We start from the raw sequence: 11,138 nt of genomic DNA, 5'->3' as shown, positions 1-11,138 counted from the left end.
CTTTTCAAAAACAAGCTCCAAATCATGTTGAAATACAGAAATAAACACTTTTCCATAAACATGCTCTAAATCATGTTTGATGCACTCTGTAAGTGAATTTTTTTTTTGTACTGTTTAATCAGGATGATAGGAACACTGTGGACAGTTTTCAGCAAGTTGCAACATTGAAATACAGAAATAAACACTTTTCCATAAACATGCTCTAAATCATGTTGAAATACAGAAATAAGCACTTTTCAAAAACAAGCTTCAAATCATGTTGAAATACAGAAATAAGCACTTTTCAAAAACAAGCTCCAAATCATGTTGAAATACAGAAATAAACACTTTTCCATAAACATGCTCTAAATCATGTTTGATGCACTCTGTAAGTGAAAAAAAAATTGTACTGTTTAATCAGGATGATAGGAACACTGTGGACAGTTTTCAGCAAGTTGCAACATTGAAATACAGAAATAAGCACTTTTCAAAAACAAGCTCCAAATCATGTTGAAATACAGAAATAAACACTTTTCCATAAACATGCTCTAAATCATGTTGAAATACAGAAATAAACACTTTTCCATAAACATGCTCTAAATCATGTTTGATGCACTCTGTAAGTGAATTTTTTTTTTGTACTGTTTAATCAGGATGATAGGAACACTGTGGACAGTTTTCAGCAAGTTGCAACATTGAAATACAGAAATAAACACTTTTCCATAAACATGCTCTAAATCATGTTTGATGCACTCTGTAAGTGAATTTTTTTTTTGTACTGTTTAATCAGGATGATAGGAACACTGTGGACAGTTTTCAGCAAATTGCAACATTGAAATACAGAAATAAACACTTTTCCATAAACATGCTCTAAATCATGTTGAAATACAGAAATAAACACTTTTCCATAAACAAGCTCTAAATCATGTTGAAATACAGAAATTAGCACTTTTCAAAAACAAGCTCCAAATCATGTTGAAATACAGAAATAAACACTTTTCCATAAACAAGCTCTAAATCATGTTGAAATACAGAAATAAACACTTTTCCATAAACAAGCTCTAAATCATGTTTGATGCACTCTGTAAGTGATTTTTTTTTGTACTGTTTAATCAGGATGATAGGAACACTGTGGACAGTTTTCAGCAAGTTGCAACATTGAAATACAGAAATAAACACTTTTCCATAAACATGCTCTAAATCATGTTGAAATACAGAAATAAGCACTTTTCAAAAACAAGCTTCAAATCATGTTGAAATACAGAAATAAGCACTTTTCAAAAACAAGCTCCAAATCATGTTGAAATACAGAAATAAACACTTTTCCATAAACAAGCTCTAAATCATGTTTGATGCACTCTGTAAGTGAATTTTTTTTTGTACTGTTTAATCAGGATGATAGGAACACTGTGGACAGTTTTCAGCAAGTTGCAACATTGAAATACAGAAATAAACACTTTTCCAAAAACAAGCTCTAAATCATGTTTAAAAACAGAAATAAGCACTTTTCAAAAACAAGCTTCAAATCATGTTGAAATACAGAAATAAGCACTTTTCAAAAACAAGCTCCAAATCATGTTGAAATACAGAAATAAACACTTTTCCATAAACATGCTCTAAATCATGTTTGATGCACTCTGTAAGTGAATATTTATTTTGTACTGTTTAATCAGGATGATAGGAACACTGTGGACAGTTTTCAGCAAGTTGCAACATTGAAATACAGAAATAAACACTTTTCCATAAACATGCTCTAAACCATGTTTGATGCACTCTGCTCTAAATCATGTTTGATGCACTCTGTAAGTGAATTTTTTTTGTACTGTTTAATCAGGATGATAGGAACACTGTGGACAGTTTTCAGCAAGTTGCAACATTGAAATACAGAAATAAACACTTTTCCATAAACATGCTCTAAATCATGTTGAAATACAGAAATAAGCACTTTTCAAAAACAAGCTTCAAATCATGTTGAAATACAGAAATAAGCACTTTTCAAAAACAAGCTTCAAATCATGTTGAAATACAGAAATAAACACTTTTCCATAAACATGCTCTAAATCATGTTTGATGCACTCTGTAAGTGAAAAAAAAATTGTACTGTTTAATCAGGATGATAGGAACACTGTGGACAGTTTTCAGCAAGTTGCAACATTGAAATACAGAAATAAACACTTTTCCAAAAACAAGCTCTAAATCATGTTGAAATACAGAAATAAGCACTTTTCAAAAACAAGCTTCAAATCATGTTGAAATACAGAAATAAGCACTTTTCAAAAACAAGCTCCAAATCATGTTGAAATACAGAAATAAACACTTTTCCATAAACATGCTCTAAATCATGTTTGATGCACTCTGTAAGTGAAAAAAAAATTGTACTGTTTAATCAGGATGATAGGAACACTGTGGACAGTTTTCAGCAAGTTGCAACATTGAAATACAGAAATAAACACTTTTCCATAAACATGCTCTAAATCATGTTGAAATACAGAAATAAACACTTTTCCATAAACAAGCTCTAAATCATGTTTGATGCACTCTGTAAGTGAATTTTTTTTTTGTACTGTTTAATCAGGATGATAGGAACACTGTGGACAGTTTTCAGCAAGTTGCAACATTGAAATACAGAAATAAACACTTTTCCATAAACATGCTCTAAATCATGTTGAAATACAGAAATAAGCACTTTTCAAAAACAAGCTTCAAATCATGTTGAAATACAGAAATAAGCACTTTTCAAAAACAAGCTCCAAATCATGTTGAAATACAGAAATAAACACTTTTCCATAAACATGCTCTTAATCATGTTGAAATACAGAAATAAACACTTTTCCATAAACAAGCTCTAAATCATGTTTGATGCACTCTGTAAGTGAATTTTTTTTTTGTACTGTTTAATCAGGATGATAGGAACACTGTGGACAGTTTTCAGCAAGTTGCAACATTGAAATACAGAAATAAACACTTTTCCATAAACATGCTCTAAATCATGTTGAAATACAGAAATAAACACTTTTCCATAAACAAGCTCTAAATCATGTTTGATGCACTCTGTAAGTGAATTTTTTTTTTGTACTGTTTAATCAGGATGATAGGAACACTGTGGACAGTTTTCAGCAAGTTGCAACATTGAAATACAGAAATAAACACTTTTCCATAAACATGCTCTAAATCATGTTGAAATACAGAAATAAGCACTTTTCAAAAACAAGCTTCAAATCATGTTGAAATACAGAAATAAGCACTTTTCAAAAACAAGCTTCAAATCATGTTGAAATACAGAAATAAACACTTTTCCATAAACATGCTCTAAATCATGTTTGATGCACTCTGTAAGTGAAAAAAAAAATTGTACTGTTTAATCAGGATGATAGGAACACTGTGGACAGTTTTCAGCAAGTTGCAACATTGAAATACAGAAATAAGCACTTTTCAAAAACAAGCTCCAAATCATGTTGAAATACAGAAATAAACACTTTTCCATAAACATGCTCTAAATCATGTTTGATGCACTCTGTAAGTGAATTTTTTTTTTGTACTGTTTAATCAGGATGATAGGAACACTGTGGACAGTTTTCAGCAAGTTGCAACATTGAAATACAGAAATAAACACTTTTCCATAAACATGCTCTAAATCATGTTGAAATACAGAAATAAGCACTTTTCAAAAACAAGCTTCAAATCATGTTGAAATACAGAAATAAGCACTTTTCAAAAACAAGCTTCAAATCATGTTGAAATACAGAAATAAACACTTTTCCATAAACATGCTCTAAATCATGTTTGATGCACTCTGTAAGTGAAAAAAAAAATTGTACTGTTTAATCAGGATGATAGGAACACTGTGGACAGTTTTCAGCAAGTTGCAACATTGAAATACAGAAATAAGCACTTTTCAAAAACAAGCTCCAAATCATGTTGAAATACAGAAATAAACACTTTTCCATAAACATGCTCTTAATCATGTTGAAATACAGAAATAAACACTTTTCCATAAACATGCTCTAAATCATGTTTGATGCACTCTGTAAGTGAATTTTTTTTTTGTACTGTTTAATCAGGATGATAGGAACACTGTGGACAGTTTTCAGCAAATTGCAACATTGAAATACAGAAATAAACACTTTTCCATAAACATGCTCTAAATCATGTTTGATGCACTCTGTAAGTGAATTTTTTTTTTGTACTGTTTAATCAGGATGATAGGAACACTGTGGACAGTTTTCAGCAAGTTGCAACATTGAAATACAGAAATAAACACTTTTCCATAAACATGCTCTAAATCATGTTGAAATACAGAAATAAGCACTTTTCAAAAACAAGCTTCAAATCATGTTGAAATACAGAAATTAGCACTTTTCAAAAACAAGCTCCAAATCATGTTGAAATACAGAAATAAACACTTTTCCATAAACATGCTCTAAATCATGTTGAAATACAGAAATAAACACTTTTCCATAAACAAGCTCTAAATCATGTTTGATGCACTCTGTAAGTGAATTTTTTTTTGTACTGTTTAATCAGGATGATAGGAACACTGTGGACAGTTTTCAGCAAGTTGCAACATTGAAATACAGAAATAAACACTTTTCCAAAAACAAGCTCTAAATCATGTTTAAAAACAGAAATAAGCACTTTTCAAAAACAAGCTTCAAATCATGTTGAAATACAGAAATAAGCACTTTTCAAAAACAAGCTCCAAATCATGTTGAAATACAGAAATAAACACTTTTCCATAAACATGCTCTAAATCATGTTTGATGCACTCTGTAAGTGAATTTTTTTTTTGTACTGTTTAATCAGGATGATAGGAACACTGTGGACAGTTTTCAGCAAGTTGCAACATTGAAATACAGAAATAAACACTTTTCCATAAACATGCTCTAAATCATGTTGAAATACAGAAATAAACACTTTTCCATAAACAAGCTCTAAATCATGTTTGATGCACTCTGTAAGTGAATTTTTTTTTTGTACTGTTTAATCAGGATGATAGGAACACTGTGGACAGTTTTCAGCAAGTTGCAACATTGAAATACAGAAATAAACACTTTTCCATAAACATGCTCTAAATCATGTTTGATGCACTCTGTAAGTGAAAAAAAAATTGTACTGTTTAATCAGGATGATAGGAACACTGTGGACAGTTTTCAGCAAATTGCAACATTGAAATACAGAAATAAACACTTTTCCATAAACATGCTCTAAATCATGTTGAAATACAGAAATAAGCACTTTTCAAAAACAAGCTTCAAATCATGTTGAAATACAGAAATTAGCACTTTTCAAAAACAAGCTCCAAATCATGTTGAAATACAGAAATAAACACTTTTCCATAAACATGCTCTAAATCATGTTGAAATACAGAAATAAACACTTTTCCATAAACAAGCTCTAAATCATGTTTGATGCACTCTGTAAGTGAAAAAAAAATTGTACTGTTTAATCAGGATGATAGGAACACTGTGGACAGTTTTCAGCAAGTTGCAACATTGAAATACAGAAATAAACACTTTTCCATAAACATGCTCTAAATCATGTTGAAATACAGAAATAAACACTTTTCCATAAACAAGCTCTAAATCATGTTTGATGCACTCTGTAAGTGAATTTTTTTTTTGTACTGTTTAATCAGGATGATAGGAACACTGTGGACAGTTTTCAGCAAGTTGCAACATTGAAATACAGAAATAAACACTTTTCCAAAAACAAGCTCTAAATCATGTTGAAATACAGAAATAAGCACTTTTCAAAAACAAGCTTCAAATCATGTTGAAATACAGAAATAAGCACTTTTCAAAAACAAGCTCCAAATCATGTTGAAATACAGAAATAAACACTTTTCCATAAACATGCTCTAAATCATGTTTGATGCACTCTGTAAGTGAATTTTTTTTTTGTGCTGTTTAATCAGGATGATAGGAACACTGTGGACAGTTTTCAGCAAGTTGCAACATTGAAATACAGAAATAAACACTTTTCCAAAAACATGCTCTAAATCATGTTGAAATACAGAAATAAACACTTTTCCATAAACAAGCTCTAAATCATGTTTGATGCACTCTGTAAGTGAATTTTTTTTTTGTACTGTTTAATCAGGATGATAGGAACACTGTGGACAGTTTTCAGCAAGTTGCAACATTGAAATACAGAAATAAACACTTTTCCAAAAACAAGCTCTAAATCATGTTGAAAAACAGAAATAAGCACTTTTCAAAAACAAGCTTCAAATCATGTTGAAATACAGAAATAAGCACTTTTCAAAAACAAGCTCCAAATCATGTTGAAATACAGAAATAAACACTTTTCCATAAACATGCTCTAAATCATGTTTGATGCACTCTGTAAGTGAAAAAAAAATTGTACTGTTTAATCAGGATGATAGGAACACTGTGGACAGTTTTCAGCAAGTTGCAACATTGAAATACAGAAATAAACACTTTTCAAAAACAAGCTCCAAATCATGTTGAAATACAGAAATAAACACTTTTCCATAAACATGCTCTAAATCATGTTTGATGCACTCTGTAAGTGAATTTTTTTTTTGTACTGTTTAATCAGGATGATAGGAACACTGTGGACAGTTTTCAGCAAGTTGCAACATTGAAATACAGAAATAAACACTTTTCCATAAACATGCTCTAAATCATGTTGAAATACAGAAATAAGCACTTTTCAAAAACAAGCTTCAAATCATGTTGAAATACAGAAATAAGCACTTTTCAAAAACAAGCTTCAAATCATGTTGAAATACAGAAATAAACACTTTTCCATAAACATGCTCTAAATCATGTTTGATGCACTCTGTAAGTGAAAAAAAAATTGTACTGTTTAATCAGGATGATAGGAACACTGTGGACAGTTTTCAGCAAGTTGCAACATTGAAATACAGAAATAAGCACTTTTCAAAAACAAGCTCCAAATCATGTTGAAATACAGAAATAAACACTTTTCCATAAACATGCTCTTAATCATGTTGAAATACAGAAATAAACACTTTTCCATAAACATGCTCTAAATCATGTTTGATGCACTCTGTAAGTGAATTTTTTTTTTGTACTGTTTAATCAGGATGATAGGAACACTGTGGACAGTTTTCAGCAAGTTGCAACATTGAAATACAGAAATAAACACTTTTCCATAAACATGCTCTAAATCATGTTTGATGCACTCTGTAAGTGAATTTTTTTTTTGTACTGTTTAATCAGGATGATAGGAACACTGTGGACAGTTTTCAGCAAATTGCAACATTGAAATACAGAAATAAACACTTTTCCATAAACATGCTCTAAATCATGTTGAAATACAGAAATAAGCACTTTTCAAAAACAAGCTTCAAATCATGTTGAAATACAGAAATTAGCACTTTTCAAAAACAAGCTCCAAATCATGTTGAAATACAGAAATAAACACTTTTCCATAAACATGCTCTAAATCATGTTGAAATACAGAAATAAACACTTTTCCATAAACAAGCTCTAAATCATGTTTGATGCACTCTGTAAGTGAATTTTTTTTGTACTGTTTAATCAGGATGATAGGAACACTGTGGACAGTTTTCAGCAAGTTGCAACATTGAAATACAGAAATAAACACTTTTCCAAAAACAAGCTCTAAATCATGTTTAAAAACAGAAATAAGCACTTTTCAAAAACAAGCTCCAAATCATGTTGAAATACAGAAATAAGCACTTTTCAAAAACAAGCTCCAAATCATGTTGAAATACAGAAATAAACACTTTTCCATAAACATGCTCTAAATCATGTTTGATGCACTCTGTAAGTGAATTTTTTTTTTGTACTGTTTAATCAGGATGATAGGAACACTGTGGACAGTTTTCAGCAAGTTGCAACATTGAAATACAGAAATAAACACTTTTCCATAAACATGCTCTAAATCATGTTGAAATACAGAAATAAACACTTTTCCATAAACAAGCTCTAAATCATGTTTGATGCACTCTGTAAGTGAATTTTTTTTTTGTACTGTTTAATCAGGATGATAGGAACACTGTGGACAGTTTTCAGCAAGTTGCAACATTGAAATACAGAAATAAACACTTTTCCATAAACATGCTCTAAATCATGTTTGATGCACTCTGTAAGTGAATTTTTTTTTTGTACTGTTTAATCAGGATGATAGGAACACTGTGGACAGTTTTCAGCAAGTTGCAACATTGAAATACAGAAATAAACACTTTTCCATAAACATGCTCTAAATCATGTTGAAATACAGAAATAAGCACTTTTCAAAAACAAGCTCCAAATCATGTTGAAATACAGAAATTAGCACTTTTCAAAAACAAGCTCCAAATCATGTTGAAATACAGAAATAAACACTTTTCCATAAACAAGCTCTAAATCATGTTGAAATACAGAAATAAACACTTTTCCATAAACAAGCTCTAAATCATGTTTGATGCACTCTGTAAGTGATTTTTTTTTTTGTACTGTTTAATCAGGATGATAGGAACACTGTGGACAGTTTTCAGCAAGTTGCAACATTGAAATACAGAAATAAACACTTTTCCAAAAACAAGCTCTAAATCATGTTTAAAAACAGAAATAAGCACTTTTCAAAAACAAGCTTCAAATCATGTTGAAATACAGAAATAAGCACTTTTCAAAAACAAGCTCCAAATCATGTTGAAATACAGAAATAAACACTTTTCCATAAACATGCTCTAAATCATGTTTGATGCACTCTGTAAGTGAATTTTTTTTTTGTACTGTTTAATCAGGATGATAGGAACACTGTGGACAGTTTTCAGCAAGTTGCAACATTGAAATACAGAAATAAACACTTTTCCATAAACATGCTCTAAATCATGTTGAAATACAGAAATAAACACTTTTCCATAAACAAGCTCTAAATCATGTTTGATGCACTCTGTAAGTGAATTTTTTTTTTGTACTGTTTAATCAGGATGATAGGAACACTGTGGACAGTTTTCAGCAAGTTGCAACATTGAAATACAGAAATAAACACTTTTCCATAAACATGCTCTAAATCATGTTGAAATACAGAAATAAGCACTTTTCAAAAACAAGCTTCAAATCATGTTGAAATACAGAAATAAGCACTTTTCAAAAACTTTTCAAAAACAAGCTCCAAATCATGTTGAAATACAGAAATAAACACTTTTCCATAAACATGCTATAAATCATGTTTGATGCACTCTGTAAGTGAAAAAAAAATTGTACTGTTTAATCAGGATGATAGGAACACTGTGGACAGTTTTCAGCAAGTTGCAACATTGAAATACAGAAATAAGCACTTTTCAAAAACAAGCTCCAAATCATGTTGAAATACAGAAATAAACACTTTTCCATAAACATGCTCTAAATCATGTTTGATGCACTCTGTAAGTGAAAAAAAAATTGTACTGTTTAATCAGGATGATAGGAACACTGTGGACAGTTTTCAGCAAGTTGCAACATTGAAATACAGAAATAAACACTTTTCCATAAACATGCTCTAAATCATGTTTGATGCACTCTGTAAGTGAATTTTTTTTTGTACTGTTTAATCAGGATGATAGGAACACTGTGGACAGTTTTCAGCAAGTTGCAACATTGAAATACAGAAATAAACACTTTTCCATAAACATGCTCTAAATCATGTTGAAATACAGAAATAAACACTTTTCCATAAACAAGCTCTAAATCATGTTTGATGCACTCTGTAAGTGAATTTTTTTTTTGTACTGTTTAATCAGGATGATAGGAACACTGTGGACAGTTTTCAGCAAGTTGCAACATTGAAATACAGAAATAAACACTTTTCCATAAACATGCTCTAAATCATGTTGAAATACAGAAATAAGCACTTTTCAAAAACAAGCTTCAAATCATGTTGAAATACAGAAATAAGCACTTTTCAAAAACAAGCTCCAAATCATGTTGAAATACAGAAATAAACACTTTTCCATAAACATGCTCTAAATCATGTTTGATGCACTCTGTAAGTGAAAAAAAAATTGTACTGTTTAATCAGGATGATAGGAACACTGTGGACAGTTTTCAGCAAGTTGCAACATTGAAATACAGAAATAAGCACTTTTCAAAAACAAGCTCCAAATCATGTTGAAATACAGAAATAAACACTTTTCCATAAACATGCTCTAAATCATGTTTGATGCACTCTGTAAGTGAAAAAAAAATTGTACTGTTTAATCAGGATGATAGGAACACTGTGGACAGTTTTCAGCAAGTTGCAACATTGAAATACAGAAATAAACACTTTTCCATAAACATGCTCTAAATCATGTTTGATGCACTCTGTAAGTGAATTTTTTTTTTGTACTGTTTAATCAGGATGATAGGAACACTGTGGACAGTTTTCAGCAAGTTGCAACATTGAAATACAGAAATAAACACTTTTCCATAAACATGCTCTAAATCATGTTGAAATACAGAAATAAGCACTTTTCAAAAACAAGCTTCAAATCATGTTGAAATACAGAAATAAGCACTTTTCAAAAACAAGCTCCAAATCATGTTGAAATACAGAAATAAACACTTTTCCATAAACATGCTCTAAATCATGTTTGATGCACTCTGTAAGTGAAAAAAAAATTGTACTGTTTAATCAGGATGATAGGAACACTGTGGACAGTTTTCAGCAAGTTGCAACATTGAAATACAGAAATAAACACTTTTCCATAAACATGCTCTAAATCATGTTGAAATACAGAAATAAGCACTTTTCAAAAACAAGCTTCAAATCATGTTGAAATACAGAAATAAGCACTTTTCAAAAACAAGCTCCAAATCATGTTGAAATACAGAAATAAACACTTTTCCATAAACATGCTCTTAATCATGTTGAAATACAGAAATAAACACTTTTCCATAAACAAGCTCTAAATCATGTTTGATGCACTCTGTAAGTGAATTTTTTTTTTGTACTGTTTAATCAGGATGATAGGAACACTGTGGACAGTTTTCAGCAAGTTGCAACATTGAAATACAGAAATAAACACTTTTCCATAAACATGCTCTAAATCATGTTGAAATACAGAAATAAGCACTTTTCAAAAACAAGCTTCAAATCATGTTGAAATACAGAAATAAGCACTTTTCAAAAACAAGCTCCAAATCATGTTGAAATACAGAAATAAACACTTTTCCATAAACATGCTCTAAATTATGTTGAAA

Source organism: Salvelinus alpinus, chromosome 6, assembly GCF_045679555.1.
Source record: "Salvelinus alpinus chromosome 6, SLU_Salpinus.1, whole genome shotgun sequence".
Classification (NCBI taxonomy): Eukaryota; Metazoa; Chordata; class Actinopteri; order Salmoniformes; family Salmonidae; genus Salvelinus; species Salvelinus alpinus.
Note: the sequence above shows the minus strand (reverse complement) of the source record.